Raw genomic sequence first — 14,799 nt, 5'->3', positions numbered from 1 at the left:
TTTTTTTTTTTTTTTTTTTTTTTTTAGTAGTTGAGGTTTCTGTTTTCCACATTTCTGGTTTACTTTCGTCAAGCTCTCCGTTCTGTTGCTGAGTTTCTCATTCACACTGATTTCCTCTTCACCGTTGCTCACTTGCTCACGTTTTAAATCAATCAATTTTTCCATTTCAGTCACCCACGTGTTTGCTTCTCCTTTGACAACAAGCTGAGTTCTGATGGTGCGCTTTACCCAGCACACCAGCCCATGACCTGTCTTTGAGCTTGTCAGTTGGAGAGTGTTCTGATGTCTTGGGGGCATCCCTGTTGCCTTGTGTCAAGTGTTTCTTTTGCTCTGTGTTGCAATTTGTGCATGTGTTTGTTTGAATACTTTCTTCCACTTTTCTATTGGGGATCCTATTCATAAGCAAACTTCTCTTGAGAGCCTAGTCCATGGTAATGCTCATTGCGGGTGATGCTCATTGCGGTTGAAACCATCAACACCACCCATCTGAACGTGATATAGCAGTTCACTTAAAATCAATTAAAACTGATAAACACACCACCAATGACTATAGAGTGGAACTACGGAGGAAATAATATAAAGTTAAGCATTATTTAGGGTAAAAGTGAAAATAGTGAATCAAGCCCTTTCATCCCAGAATTGGGGATTCAGAGGCCAGAGGACTTCTATGTGCTCAAGGTCAGCCTGATCTTCATTTCTAACTAGCTTGTCATGGCTACATGGTAAAATCTCATCGTCATCATTATCACCACCAGCACAACAGCATCATCATCATCATCATCATCATCATCATCATCATCATCATCGTAATAATAATATACTAGTAAACATTTTAAAAAGGAGATATGAGAGCTGGAGATACAGCTCAGTTGTTAAGAGCATATATTGCTTTTTTCCCAGAAAATCTGAGTTCAGGTCCTAGTGCCTATATTGAGTGACTCACAACTACCTGTGACTCCAGCTCCAGGGGATCTGATGCACTCTTTCAACCTCCTTGATCACTTGAACTTATGGGAACATACATCACCCCACAAACACACACCAACACAAACACATTCACATGCGTACATATACACATACACATACATCAATAAAACTACAAATTTTTAAAGAAGCATGAAGAAGGGAAAAGAAAGGAGACTTAGACTAAGTAAATAAACAAGGGTGATAGAAATTACATTATGAAAGGGTCAAGAGACAAAAGTATCTGAATCATTGAAAAGAAAATGTACAAAAATAAAAGTAGATAAATTTAAGAAGAGGATTTAAGAATTAAATCATGTAAGTCAACGCCCCCACTAAAAGCAGAGTAAAATGAAATGTGGGGAGTTGGGGAGCAGTCTCCAAGCAGCTTCTCTATGGCTTTCTAAGGCTGCAGTCTTCCAGGTAGAGACTCTTGTCTGTTCTGCCCTGTAGGCTGCTGTTCCCCTCGGATCAGTCAATGCTCATGGGCCCCACTGGAGCATCTCCTCCCATTACAAACTTCTCTTTGTGTGCCAGCATCAACTGCTAGCCTCATTTTGCGAGCTGATTTCTGAGACTTCCCAGACCAAGGCTCATGGAGGGGATGTTGCCCTGGGCACACTGGATGTGGGAGAAGGAAGCAGACAACTCTGAGAACAGCACAGTGCACCCTTCTTTCCAAACCCAGCACTGAACTTTCCAGTGGAGGGATGGGGCTGCTGAGGTCCGTTACACCCACACAGCTTCAGAATTCTCAGTCCATTTGGCAGAGAATCTCATTGTAGTTCCACAGTGGTTCCAGGCCATTCACCTCAGGCTTTGAGCTATCCGACCATGTGGCTAGCCTCTGGTGGTACCTTGAACTTCTAGTCCCAGAAAGTGTTCTACCCTACCCACCACACCCTGCTTTGCCAGGGACCAGACTCCATTTTTCTTCTTTTTATTCAGCTTGTGTAGTTTTATATACGTTTACATGTGTGTACAAGAATGTGTATGGAAAGCCAGAGGTTGGGGTTGGGTATCTTACCTACCTGCTGTGCATCTTATTATCTGAGACAGGATCGCTCAGTGAACCTGGGTCTTACAAACTTGGCAAAGCTGGTTGGCCAGGAAGACCCTGCGGTTCTCCTGTTTCCGCCCAGGGCTTCATTTGCCTGCACCGGTGTGCCTGCCTTTCATGCGGGTGTTGGGGATTGAATTCAGGTCCTCATGCTTGTATGGTACACATTTTATTAGCTGATCCATCTCCCCAGCCAATTATGAGTAGTTTTTTGTTGGCTCCTCCCTCTAAACGGTGTCCTGCCTTTTACAGGCATGCTGGGGGTCGCGCAGCAGGAGCTCAGCAGACCAGCCGGAACACAGCGTCCTCGGATCGCCCACTGTCAACGCCCACTCGTCACCCGGACCAACCACTAATGTCATCACGCCTACTCGATTGGACCCGCCTTCTGGACACAGCGCTGCGGAAAATCGGACCGCGCCATTCCGCCATTCCGCCATTGGGACATGGACCATTAAGCCATGCAGCTCTGACAGAGACACTCAGCAGAGACAATGGACAATGGGACATTAGGACACGTGGGGGAGGGTTGGGTTCTCCCGCGTGTAACCAATAAATATTAATAACCTTTCTTGCAGGTCATCTAATTTCAGGGAGATTAGCTCTGAAGTACGAACCTACCCCAAGGTGTTCTGCCCACGCAGACAAGGCGCCGGTCTGCGTGCAGGCAGGAACACTACAGTTTTTCTTGTTCTTCATTTGTATTTACTGATTATTTTCTTCTGTGACTCTAATTCCTTTTCTTAAGGCTACTGATAACTTAGATGCAATATCTTTCAGTAATCAATTTTTTATTTTTTTTTACATATTGCTCATATTTTTCCTGTAACTTAGCTAGCACATTTCTAAGTTATTTTATACTCCCAATTTGGTCATCCCAAAAGCTGGTGCAGTTTGGTCATCCCAAAAGCTGGTGTCTAGATTAAGGGTTCTATTGCTTTGAAGGGACACAGTGACCACCACAACTCTTATAAAGGAAAAGTATTTAACTGGGGCTGGCTTACAGTTCAGAGATTTCATCATTGTGGGAAGCATGGTGGAACACAGGCAAACATAGTACTGGAGAAGGAGCTGAGAGTTCTACATCTGGATTGGCAGGCAGCAGGAAAAGAGAGTAAATCACTGAGCCTGGCTTGAGCTTCTGAAACCTCAAAGTCCACCCCCAGTGACACATTTCCTCCAACAAAGCTGCAAACCCTCCAACAAGGCCACGCCTCCACCAACAAGGCCACACCTCCTCCAACAAGTCCACACCTCCTAATCTATCTCAAGTAATGCCACTCCACAGGAGCCTATGGGAGCCATTTTCATTCTAATGACCACAGCAGATCTTCTTTGGGTTTATTTCACTGTTTCTTCATCCTAACCAGAATTCTGAATTCTCTCACACTGCTTTTAAACAATGCCAGTTTTTTCCAGGATCCAGTTATCTCACTGGTGAAATTGAAACAAAATAAAACAAACAAAAACCCCTTCAACATGATCTAGCATGATACTAATGTCTCTTTTCTGATCCAAAACTTTCCTAGAAGCCAGGAGAAGGTAGAAACCCCCCCAGAGTGCCCCAGGATGCCAGAGATTCAGGGTGCTTGGATAATCTTGGCTTTTAAAGGTAGGAGATTCCCTGGGTTCCATTCTAGCATGTGCCGCCTTCTTACTTTCTGTATTTTAACTGGAAATGCCATCCTTTCCCATGACTTCAATTACCTCCTATAAACTGTCAAATTCCAAATATGTCCCCTAGTCATTTCTTGTGAGCCAGACAGACTGTTCTGTCTGTCTAGCTGCATATATCTCTACAAGTGCTTACACACTGAGCCCCAGCTGAGCATGCAGAACACACATGTTTTCTTCTTTTTTCTGTTATACTTCATGATATGAAATAAAACTTCAAAAATATTTTATTTACTATCTCATATAATTTATTTGTTTGTTTTTGGTTTTTTGAGACTGGGTTTCTCTGTGTAGCCCTGGCTGTCCTGGAACTCACTTTGTAGACCAGGCTGGCCTCGAACTCAGAAATCCTCCTGCCTCTGCCTCCTGAGTGCTGGGATTAAAGATGTGCGCCACCATACCTGTCATATAATTTTACATACATTAAAATGTTTGGATGGCGATGCTAGATTCCTAAGGTGTCATTATTTTTTTTTTTAAAAAAAAGGCTATTAAAATAATTTATGCTTGTATCACTTCACTTTCTCGTTTCTCAGTATATTACAATTATTGCCCAGGAGAAAATGAGATGCAGAGGAAACATGAATGTATAAAAGGTTAGTGCATAATAATTAATGCAATATCTCTTCATCATCTTACACAAAATCTAAGACAGACAAACAAACAAATGAACCCAAAGGCTATCTTGCTAAACTCAGTGTGCTCTGTGTAGATCTTGTGAACAAATCTATTGGGAAACTTCTGGCAAACTCTACTAAAGCTAGGTTTGAGCATCGGAGCTGTCTCCATCATCACAACTTTAAAATACAGGCCTCTTGTATTGGGATATATTCCAGGAAAACATGGAGAGCAAGTCAAAGTTCTTAACATGGGACTCTAACACTGTCCTTCAGACAATAAACCAGAGTAAACCTCTGGCATGATATCTCCAGGGAAGTTGGTCAACTATCTTCTCTTACGGTGAACTTACTGGAATGAACATCATTATCGTCATCGTCATCGTCATCATCATCATCACCAACATCATTATTGTCATTGTCAACATCATCACTGCCAAACATTTTCACCATCATCATCATCATGGCCAACAACATCATGATCATAATCATTATTGTCATTATTACTTTCTTTTTATGTTTTAAATTACATTTATTTATCGTGTGTGTGTGTGTGTGTGTGTGTGTGTGTGTGTGTGCGTGCATGCATGCCAAGATGTGTGTGTCGAAGTCAGAGGACATGTTTGAGTCATTTCTCTTCTACCATGTAGGTCCCAGGTATCAAACTCAGCTTGACAAGTTTGGTGGCAAGTACCTTTTCCCACGGAACCAGCTCACATTATTTATTATTATTATTATTATTATTATTATTATTATTATTATTATTATTTTCTTTCTTTGAGCAATAGTTGTTCCACTGAATGACAACAAGAACAGCAGGTGGCTACAACGAGGCCAAAGCCAAGAGTGACTGGGATGACCTGGAAACGTGATCAGACTCTCTTCCAATACCCTCATTCTCATTTTGATGTTTTAAATGAACATCACACAGATTTAGTGTTTGTCATAAAGCAGCCCCTGAGAAATTGCAAGCCGCATGTCTGTTAAACCTCTAGTCTTCGTTTAATTGGACAATCCAGTGTGCATTTCTGTGGAAGTCCAGCCACAGAGGACCAGAATGGTCAAACAAACTTCCTTCTTTGACATTTTTTATATGGTTTTCCTGCTTGTACAACTGTGTACCATGTACACTCCTGGTGCCTGCAGAAGCTAGAGAAAGATGTTAGATCCCCTGGAACTGGAGTTACAACCAGTTGTAAACTGCCATGTGGGTGCTGGGACTCAAACCTGCCATCTGGAAAAGCAGCCAGTGCTCTTAACCACCGAGTCATCTATGCAGCTACACACTTCTTTCTCTTATGTCTGATTATAGCAGCCCAAAATGAACTGGGGGGGCGGCGGCTGGTGTAGTCACGTGTGACTCTCAACTTCCGTTCCTTAGAAAAGACAAAAATCATGGTAACACCTTTTGTGTTGGCTATGATACTTTAACAAGATGCTTTCCTAATAGACAGCTGGTGCTACATAAACACTCTTTCCTAAGAGATAGTTGGTGCCATAAAAGTGCTCTTTCCTAATAAACAGCTGGTGCTGTATAAATGCTCTTCACTCCTCCTCCTTCGCTTTTGGCCTCTGAGGAAGTGATGGGAAAGAACAACCGATGTGATCGGTTATGGACACAGCCCTGTGTGAGAAGTCGGCATTGCACTGGCCTGTGCTCTCTTCACCTATGTTGCTCCATGAAAGCTACAGTTTGCCGTGGAGAGAAAAAAGGAAATCCCATTTTCTTATGGAAATTCGTCACTTTTAACAGAATCCGGCTGTTTTTAAGAAAATTCCCGCAAGCCGAGAGCAGCATGTTAACCGTGGGTGGGTTACCTCACGATCCGAGGAATTCGGCTCTGGACCCGCATAGGACACACCTCGGGACACACCCATGGGAAACAGGCAAGTGGACAAGGCCAAGGACATAAGTGAGCCCCAGACAGTTCTCGTGTCTGTGGTGACCGCGTCCCACATTCTGCCCTAATAAAAAGTATTACTGTATGAAGATGGTGAAATATATATATATATGTGTGTGTGTGTGTGTGTGTGTGTGTGTGTGTGTNTATATATATATATATATATATATATATATATATATATATATATATATATATAAAATTCCTGGTTATTTTAGACACAAGATCCCTCCTCCCCACCCCTATACATGGCCCAGTGATTTCATGAAAGTTCAAGAGCAACACACTACCCCACCCTTCTGAAAGCTATTTTAGGTTTCTACACGTCTTGGACATTTGGATACAAAGTCAAGTGGTGATGTGCTTACAAGATGGTTCTAGGGAAAGAAAAATATTGCATCAACTGTGGTATTATGCTGCCACTGGGGCAGGGTACAAGCTCCTACCAGACATTAGTGACCAGAGACTTGACAGAGCTACAGCAAGTGGGTCTCTTGAGCTGCCGTGAGCTGGATTGGGAACGCTGCAGAGCCCGCGAGACTCATGGTTCAGGGAGGATAGCTATTGGCATGGCACATCTTTGTTGAAAACCGACATCATCAAGTTCTACAGTTGTTTGCCTCTGGCTCCACGGCCTGAATTTTGGTCATTGTTTCTTTGGCTTCTTGAAGCAGGTCAGTAAATCTCAGCCCCACAGACCCCAGCTCCTTGGATTTAACGAAGATTGATGTCCTTGTTAGCTTGGGCATTTGATCACCTGATGGCCGGTACTCTCTGTTCTCCCCATCTCCCGACCCCTGTGACACATTCCTGAAAGCACTCCAGGAGAACAATGTGACAGGCTTGGCCCATCAACCTTTGCTGATTGTGCAATGTCCTTCCTCAGAAAGCCCGGCCCGGTCCCCACAAGCAGGCATTCTGAAACAAAAGTGGGAAATGGGGGACAGGTCGGTCCCAAGGAATGCAGCTCAGGAGGCCACATGTCATGAACAGGACAGAATGATCCTGAAAGAAAATGGTGCCCATGTTTTATGGATAAGAAAGAAAGAAAGAAAGAAAGAAAGAAAGAAAGAAAGAAAGAAAGAAAGAAAGAAAGAAAGAAAGAAAGAAACTGTGGAAAAGTTCATTGGAAAGAAAATGGGATAAAAGGGAGTATTTTCCAATTCTTTCATTTTAGTCTCTTGTTACCCCTTAGCAAGCAGCTTCACAAACGTGGCCTCCCGTGTTTCCCACAGTGGAGGGATGAAACATGGCTACTATACAGTCACTATGCTTAGTGTAACAGTGCACCATGTGATGCAATGGTGTGGCATGCACTGTTATTAACTGTTAGCATTTCCCCTTCACAGATGACAATATCAGGTTCGCAGGGAATACATGACTTTCTCAGAGTCACACAGGTATTAAAGACAGGAGGAACTTGAACTTCATCTGTCTGGTACCAGGCTAGGGTGACCTCCCTAGTGAGCTGTGTGTCCGTTCAGAGACTAGGGAAGGTTTCTTTAGCTCTGATCAGTTTGGGTCACATTTGAGGTAGAAGCAAGACTCTCAGAGCGTTTAAGCGACTCTGATGTTCCTGGGCCCTGGAAGGCCAAGAGGGTCCCCTGGTGTTAGAGTCTCAGAGGTGACACCAACAGAGGAAACACAAGGCAGAAATGAGGCGTGTAATTATTCACATGCTATAAGCATCCAGATTTCAGATGAAAAAAGAGTTAAGTACGAGGCACAGCACCCCGTGTTCTTGGGCAGAGAAAGCCAGAACGGTGTGTTAGCCTTTTCTCATGGCTCCAGCGCACCTTGCAAATTTTAATCCTTTAGACTTCTAATGCATTCATGGCCCTCTGGGACTCAGCCCACAGTTCCAGGTTGCTCTGTCTTTTAGCTTCTGATCATTGGGACTCGTCCTAGCCTCTGCACTACTCTAGCTTAGGAGCTTAGCCAACTCTGGAGTAAAGAACCAGTCTGATGACACACTGACTGGATTGTTGATGATGCAGGAATAGGTGGGCTTTAAACAAAGGCCTGGGAATCTCTCTGGAAGCCACATTTCCTCCATCTTGGTCTTCAAGGAAGCAGAGGGGCTGTCTGTGGCTATGCTGCCTAGACTCATTTATCAGACTAGCCCCCTTTCACTCTGATGTCCTGAGTGCTGGCGACCAATGGTGGCAGCTGTACCCTTCTCTGAAGATTTTCCTACCTGTGCATAGGGCTCATGGCTACTGACTGAAACCTGTGAGTGCTCAGCCCTCTTGTCTCCAGTTACAACACAGAGGCAGTGCTCCAGTTAGCCAGACTGAGACTATGTGTCTGCTGAACCCATGTTGGGGGGGGCTTTGTGACTCCCTGCCCCATCTTATTTCTTGAGTCCCCAGCCCATACTTGCAGAAGACTCTCTGTCTGGGTCTCTGATGCCAGAGACCCCAACTTAAGGTAGGCAGCTTGGGCAACAGCTTCATCTCATATTCTCATCTCAATTCGAGAGATAACAGACAGAGGAACCCAGAAAGCCCTGCTTTCCTCTGCCCTTCTGCACTGCCATGCCAGAGTTAAATGATCAGAAAAGAACACTGGGGGGGGGATCATTTTGAAAAAAAAATCAGAAATTTATTTGTCAAAGTGACTCAAAGCATTCTGTGTGTATTAGAACGAGAATGCAGGAAAAACCCGGGCCCAGTGTCCTCTCCCTTCACCTCACTGTGAGCTGTGAGGAAGCTGAATCATGAATGGGATGATCGCTGTACATCAGGATAAGGGCTGCCATCTAAGCCATAACTCATTCACTTAAGTAATAGCTCTTAAGCATCCACTTTGTGCTTAAACCCTCTGGATATAAAGAACTCCAAGAAAAGAGCTCAGCACTGTAGAGGCTGCAGAAAAAAAAAAAAAAAAAAACCCTCAGCTTTTATTCTAGACATGATTCTGGCTGCGTTGGAGAAGGTGAGGAGAGATGCTCATGTTGAAGGAGACTGTCTGGAAAGGAACTGAGGTCTGGGGTGAACTGTGAGAAGAACAGATGAGGAGGAGGGAAGGGCGGATATGAGGAGGTCTCATCTGCCAGGCTAAGAACTTCAGATCTTTGTCTTGCAGGCAAGCCTGGATAATGTGGCCAAGCCCATATTATCAGGAGTATGACTGTCAGCCACAGAGAAAAGTGCAAAGAGGAAGGGCGAGCTCGCATGGGGCCCTCAGTCTTTGCCTGATGGGCAGCTGAGACACGCACAAACTGTACAGCAGTTGTTGACAACCTAGATGACCTGTATTGTTATGAGTTTCTTATGGACTATATGGTCCAGAGCATGTATCCTCTCGAGGGAAAAATGAAGGAACACTTTAAGTTCTTACTCATCAACATTGGGTTTTTAAAAGGACCAAAAAATTCTCCTGTTGAACATTCTTGGCTGTGTGGGTCAAGATACACCCAAAGAGATCTCTGTCTCTGGGGCTTTGTATGGTGTCACCATGATGCAAGAGGCCACCATTGCAGACACATCTCTTAGGATCCCCACACTCTCATCCAGTCTGGGAGAGGAGGTCCTAAGATCAGGTGGGAGAGGAGGGCAGGGAAGGGTAGAAGCAGAGGCCTGGGAAAAGAGGATGTGAGTTTTCCACAGAACATCGTGGAGGTAGAAATGATGGGGATGGGCAAAGGTGCTGAGATAAAGATGGAGAAACTAGAGCTGGGGGGGTGTTAGTAAGTCCATATTTTCTTTAGTATATAGTATTTCTGTGACAACTTACTGTCCACATTTAGTGAGCAGCACTTGGTACCAAGTATTTGAACTATTTGATTTCAGTTGTTGCATCCAGCGACTGAGTCATGGTTGTTTCTGAACTAAGTTTGTGTTGTGTTTTCCTACACTTGGCTGCTCATCTGGGTTCGAGAGAGAAAGGTTCAGTGGCAAAGCGTGGGTTTGCCAGATGTGTACCCCAAAGGCTGTGGGGGGATTTGAAGCATCAGGACGGTGTGGTAGTGACCTACCAGTGGGAACTTAGCAAGCTAGGTAGATATGTTTCGGGAGCTCTGGGCCAGAGAGTCTCCACAAGATAAAAACAGGTCAGCCATTGCCCATCAGTGTGTGACCAGCAGCCAGGCTGCCGGGGCCAAGAGTTGCTGGCACAAGGGTTGGAACGTGCCTTTTTTTTTTTTTTTTTTAATATTTCCCACAACATACCCATGCTGGGTGCCAGCTGTTGGTGTAGTTTTTTGCTCTATCAGCCTTTGCTCCAGGAAGTGACTGTGATACCAGCCCTGTATTCCTGTATTACTTTGACTCCTTGGATAAAAGACACAGATGCACAGTTGCTCAATGACTACTTGCTAACTGGCACAATTGCTGGGTGCCACTATCTCCTACCTGGAAACGTATGCCCTTACCAATTCCTTATCTCCGGCTCTCCAAACTTCAGTTGCTCAATTCCCCTGTAAGAGCAGCCCGTGTGGCCACTATGATTTGAGATCTCAAATGGTTGCCAAGTTCTCCTCTCTCCAAAGCAAGGTGAACTCTGTTCCCTTCCTGGTGTCTCTCCCTCTCTGACTCCAGGGACTCTGAAGTCCCACCTGTCCCTTCTGCCCAGCAATTGGCTCACAGCTTCTTTACTGACAGATCAAGAACCAATTGGAGAACAGGACTTTAGCATTAGAACCACCCTCTACAAAAAAGTTCATGTTTTCCTCCGTATCACAACAATAACAACCACCATTTGATTGATTAATGCATGCCTGGGGCTTTGCCTAGATTTATTTTAACTCATCCAGTGTTTTACCCAAATTTTGGTCTAAGTCTCATTACTAGCTGGACACTTTGGAAGGCAGTGATGAGCAGGGAGTTTACAGAGTTTTCTCAGAGTCACACAGCTGCTGCGTGACATACTGGCTGACGTCAAGCTGGTTTGCTGAGTCCCATGTCAGCACCTAACCTGCTGTGGGCGTGCCTCTCCCAGCCTTGACTGGACACTGCTTCTCACATTGTCTACCATTCTTTTTTTTATCCGTTTCAAAGATCATCCACTCACCTGAGACCCTCCTGGATATACAGTGCTTTTACCATCCAAGAAGTTTCCCATTCCTGGTTCTTTACACTGGTAAGAGGGATCTACTTCCAGGTAGAGTACATATGGTAAATCAGTTTGCATCATGCCCTAAGGGGTTCAGTGAATTTTGGTTTGCTTTCTTTCCCAAAAGGTTGTAAGTGTTTTCTGGGTAGGGATCAAGTCTTGAGACAACCCCCCCCCATCACCTCACTAGCACACAACTGGAAGCTGGATTGAATACAGGAAGGTCCCTAACTCTTCCTTCATCCCTTACACCAGTGAGATCCCTTCTGGTGGCTGTACTGGTGGGAAGAAGAGCAGTGTGCAGATCTGATAAGGTCTGAGGGATGGCAGGGGAAGATGCCCCATTAGGAAGGATCAGTGATGTTTACCATTTTAACCCACAGAAGCAGGCCAAGATAATAGTCGGAGTCTGCAGGCAGAAGTTCACAGGGATCATGGTTTCACAGGTCAGGGTAAAGGTCTCAAAGCTTTCAAAATATGTGAAGGGTCAGGAAACGTGCGCACCAGGTGTTTTGTGTTCATGGCTGCCTGGGAAAGTTACTTCTGTCCTCTGGGCAAGAACATTATGCTCACACATCAGATTGTTTTTCCAACAGCTATTTTCTGCCTATAAAACTGAACGTTGCTGGTTGCCAGCCTCTTTCTATTATCCCTTGGGTCACAAACAGTAACAAAAGGTATCTTATATTTATACGAGGCCACCCCCAGAAAGGCTCAAGGACGAGCTTGTTTCCTATATAGAAAGAGTTCTTACATAATCCCCAAGGGGGAAAGGAGCTGAGGGCGATGAGTGAGTTCAGAACACTGTCAATCCCAGCTAACGAAACGGAAAGGTGAGGCCCTAGGAAACAGCACACTGACGGCCACAAGCAGGACAGGAAATTCTTCCCCACTTCCTGTTCAGAGTTCTACACCATGAGCAACACTGCCTGGTCTGAAATCCTGGAGGACTTAAAAATCCAGGGGAGCTAGAGAGGCTGGAAAGACTAGGAGGCACAGCTCAAGCATAGTTGCATGGCTTCTGAGAACTGATGTTTTCACTGATAAGGGCTCAGGGACTGGAGAGTGAGTTTCTCTTGTCCTCTGTAGAACTGACCCTGGGGAACATTTTAATCACCCTCATCGGGAATGACAGCAGGATCATCGTCAATCCCAGAAGCCTGGATGGTTTAGCGAGAAGAACCAGCCAAGCGAAGGGCGTTCTGTAAATATTTATTGGCTACAGCTATGAGGAAGGCATGAAGCAGCCTTCAGTGAGAGCAGTGCCAAGCAGGGAGATGAAGACGGACGGGCTGAAGGGATCAGGGCCTTCGGACCAGCACTCTGGAAGGGGAGGCCTTCTGACTTCAAGGGACCTATTTCAGGCCTGGAGCGAGGATTAGCGAGAAAAAATGTTAAGAGATATCTTCTGCACTACACTGAGCTCCGTATTAAAATCACCTGGGGAGCTTTTCAAAAACACCCCACTCTTTAAAAAAGGGGGGAGGTGTGGGTGGGTAGGAGGATCAAATTGGATGGCTCCTGGAGCTTGTTCTGGTAGAAGACTTCTGACATGATTTTACTGAGCAACCAAAGAAGACAACCAGAGGGAGGGAGTGGCTTTGGAAAGACTCAGACCTGCCCTGTGACCTTGGGCAAAGCCCATTGTGAAATGGCTAACTACCCCCACGAGAGTTCCTCCTTGCCACAAGTGCCCTCTACTGCAAAGAGAATGGCATGAGAGTGCCCTACCTCTTTGATAAGCTATCCTTGACTGAAAAAGCTTGTGTCGGGACAGATGAAATGTGGGTTCCATCCTAGATCTGCTGCCGAGATTCTGCATGAGCCCAATATACCAACACAAGGAAACCAAACAGACACTAGGAATGTCACTTGCAGGACAGTAGGCTAGAAACTCGGTGTGTCACAGACCTTCAAGGTGTCCATCTGTCCAGTGTTTGTAGATGAGTCTCTGTAGGCTATTTGTAGATGTCTCTTTAACAGACTGTAACCAGAACTACCTTAGTGGTAACACAGAATGTAGACTGTACAGGGGCATTACAGAGCAATGCTGTTTCAGTTACACATATGTGTGGATTCTGACACAGGACGTACACTGATTCCATGTTGTGGACTCAAATTTAAAGGCGTGAGAACGCTGGCTTGGCACATACTCTAACACTGGCAAGAGATGGGGAAGATTACAAGGTCAGTGTGCAAAATGATATGACGTAGTCCATATACATTTTTAAAACAAATGAAACTTGTCTGATAAGCATAGGATTATATACATTTTAAAGAAATCTTTCCTTCTACTCTGCCACTCTTGACTACTCCAGCCCACTGTGCACTCGCCTTCCTGGGGCTGCCACTCTTGACCCCTCCAGCCCACTGTGGACTCGCCTTCCTGGGGCCTCATTGCAGAGCATCCCATACAATTCTGTCCCATCTCTTTTAAAAGATAGAAGCAGGATAGTGCGGTGTCTAAAAGTACTTGTGAGGTTTAAGACTTGACAAGATCTAGAATCACCTAGGAGACAGATCTCCGAACATTTCTGTGAGAGGTTTTAGACTAGATTAGTTAAGGTAAGAAGATCCTCTCTACATGTGGGTGGCAACACTCTATGCACTGGAGTCCTGAATGGAGGACAAAGAGGGCCAAGAAGCTGTGTTGATCACGTTTTGCGTTCTGACTGCACATACAATGTGCCCAGCCTTGTGATCCCACTTCCACAACCTGGTAGACTGTACATACCCTTGCACTCTGAGCCAAAGCAAATTCCTCTTTCCTGAAATTGCTCTTGTCAGGCAATTTGTCACAGCAACAAGAAAAGTAAGGGACACATTGCCTTTCTGGGTTAGCTAAGTCTGTTTGAAGTTTCCCCCATTTATTAACTGAATGACTTAGCAGATGTTAAAAAAAAAATCTCCCTCAGATTTAAATTTCTTGCATAGATGTTAACACCCAGGACATGCAATTGTTTTAAGAATAAATGAAGGCTGGGCTCGTAGCTCAGTGATATGGAACTTACTTAATGTATGTGAGGCACAAGGTTCAATTTCTAGTGTGCGCACACATGCATGCATGCACATAAGCGCACACACGCACACTTACCTTGTTCATAGAAGCACTCAGTGTTTTGTAGAAATTATAACCCAACTCCAACCCTGCTCAGATTTTAAGGTACAGCTTGTTATTCAGTACAGACAAAATCACCAAATTATAAATACCTTATTCTTATCTGATTGGAAAAACACAAGGATTCCAGCTCAAATAGACCCTGACTTTGAAAACCAGCTGTTCTTTGTGGCCATTTCCCATCACCATGCTGGCCTTGAGGAAGTCAGAGCATTTCTGAATGTGTTGTGTCTTCAAGTCATCTTTTAGCCTGTCTCTGACACAGCCAGCTGTCTGTGTAGAAGAGGCGGAAGGCAGCTGATCCTGGGTAAGATTCGCTTGACGGATCAAAAGGACCATACTTCAGTGCTATCAGAATGAGCAGGCAGGTAGAGGCTGAAGTTCATCTGTGCTGTAAACTGGGGGGGGGGG

Source organism: Mus pahari, chromosome 13, assembly GCF_900095145.1.
Source record: "Mus pahari chromosome 13, PAHARI_EIJ_v1.1, whole genome shotgun sequence".
Taxonomy (NCBI): domain Eukaryota; kingdom Metazoa; phylum Chordata; class Mammalia; order Rodentia; family Muridae; genus Mus; species Mus pahari.
Note: the sequence above shows the minus strand (reverse complement) of the source record.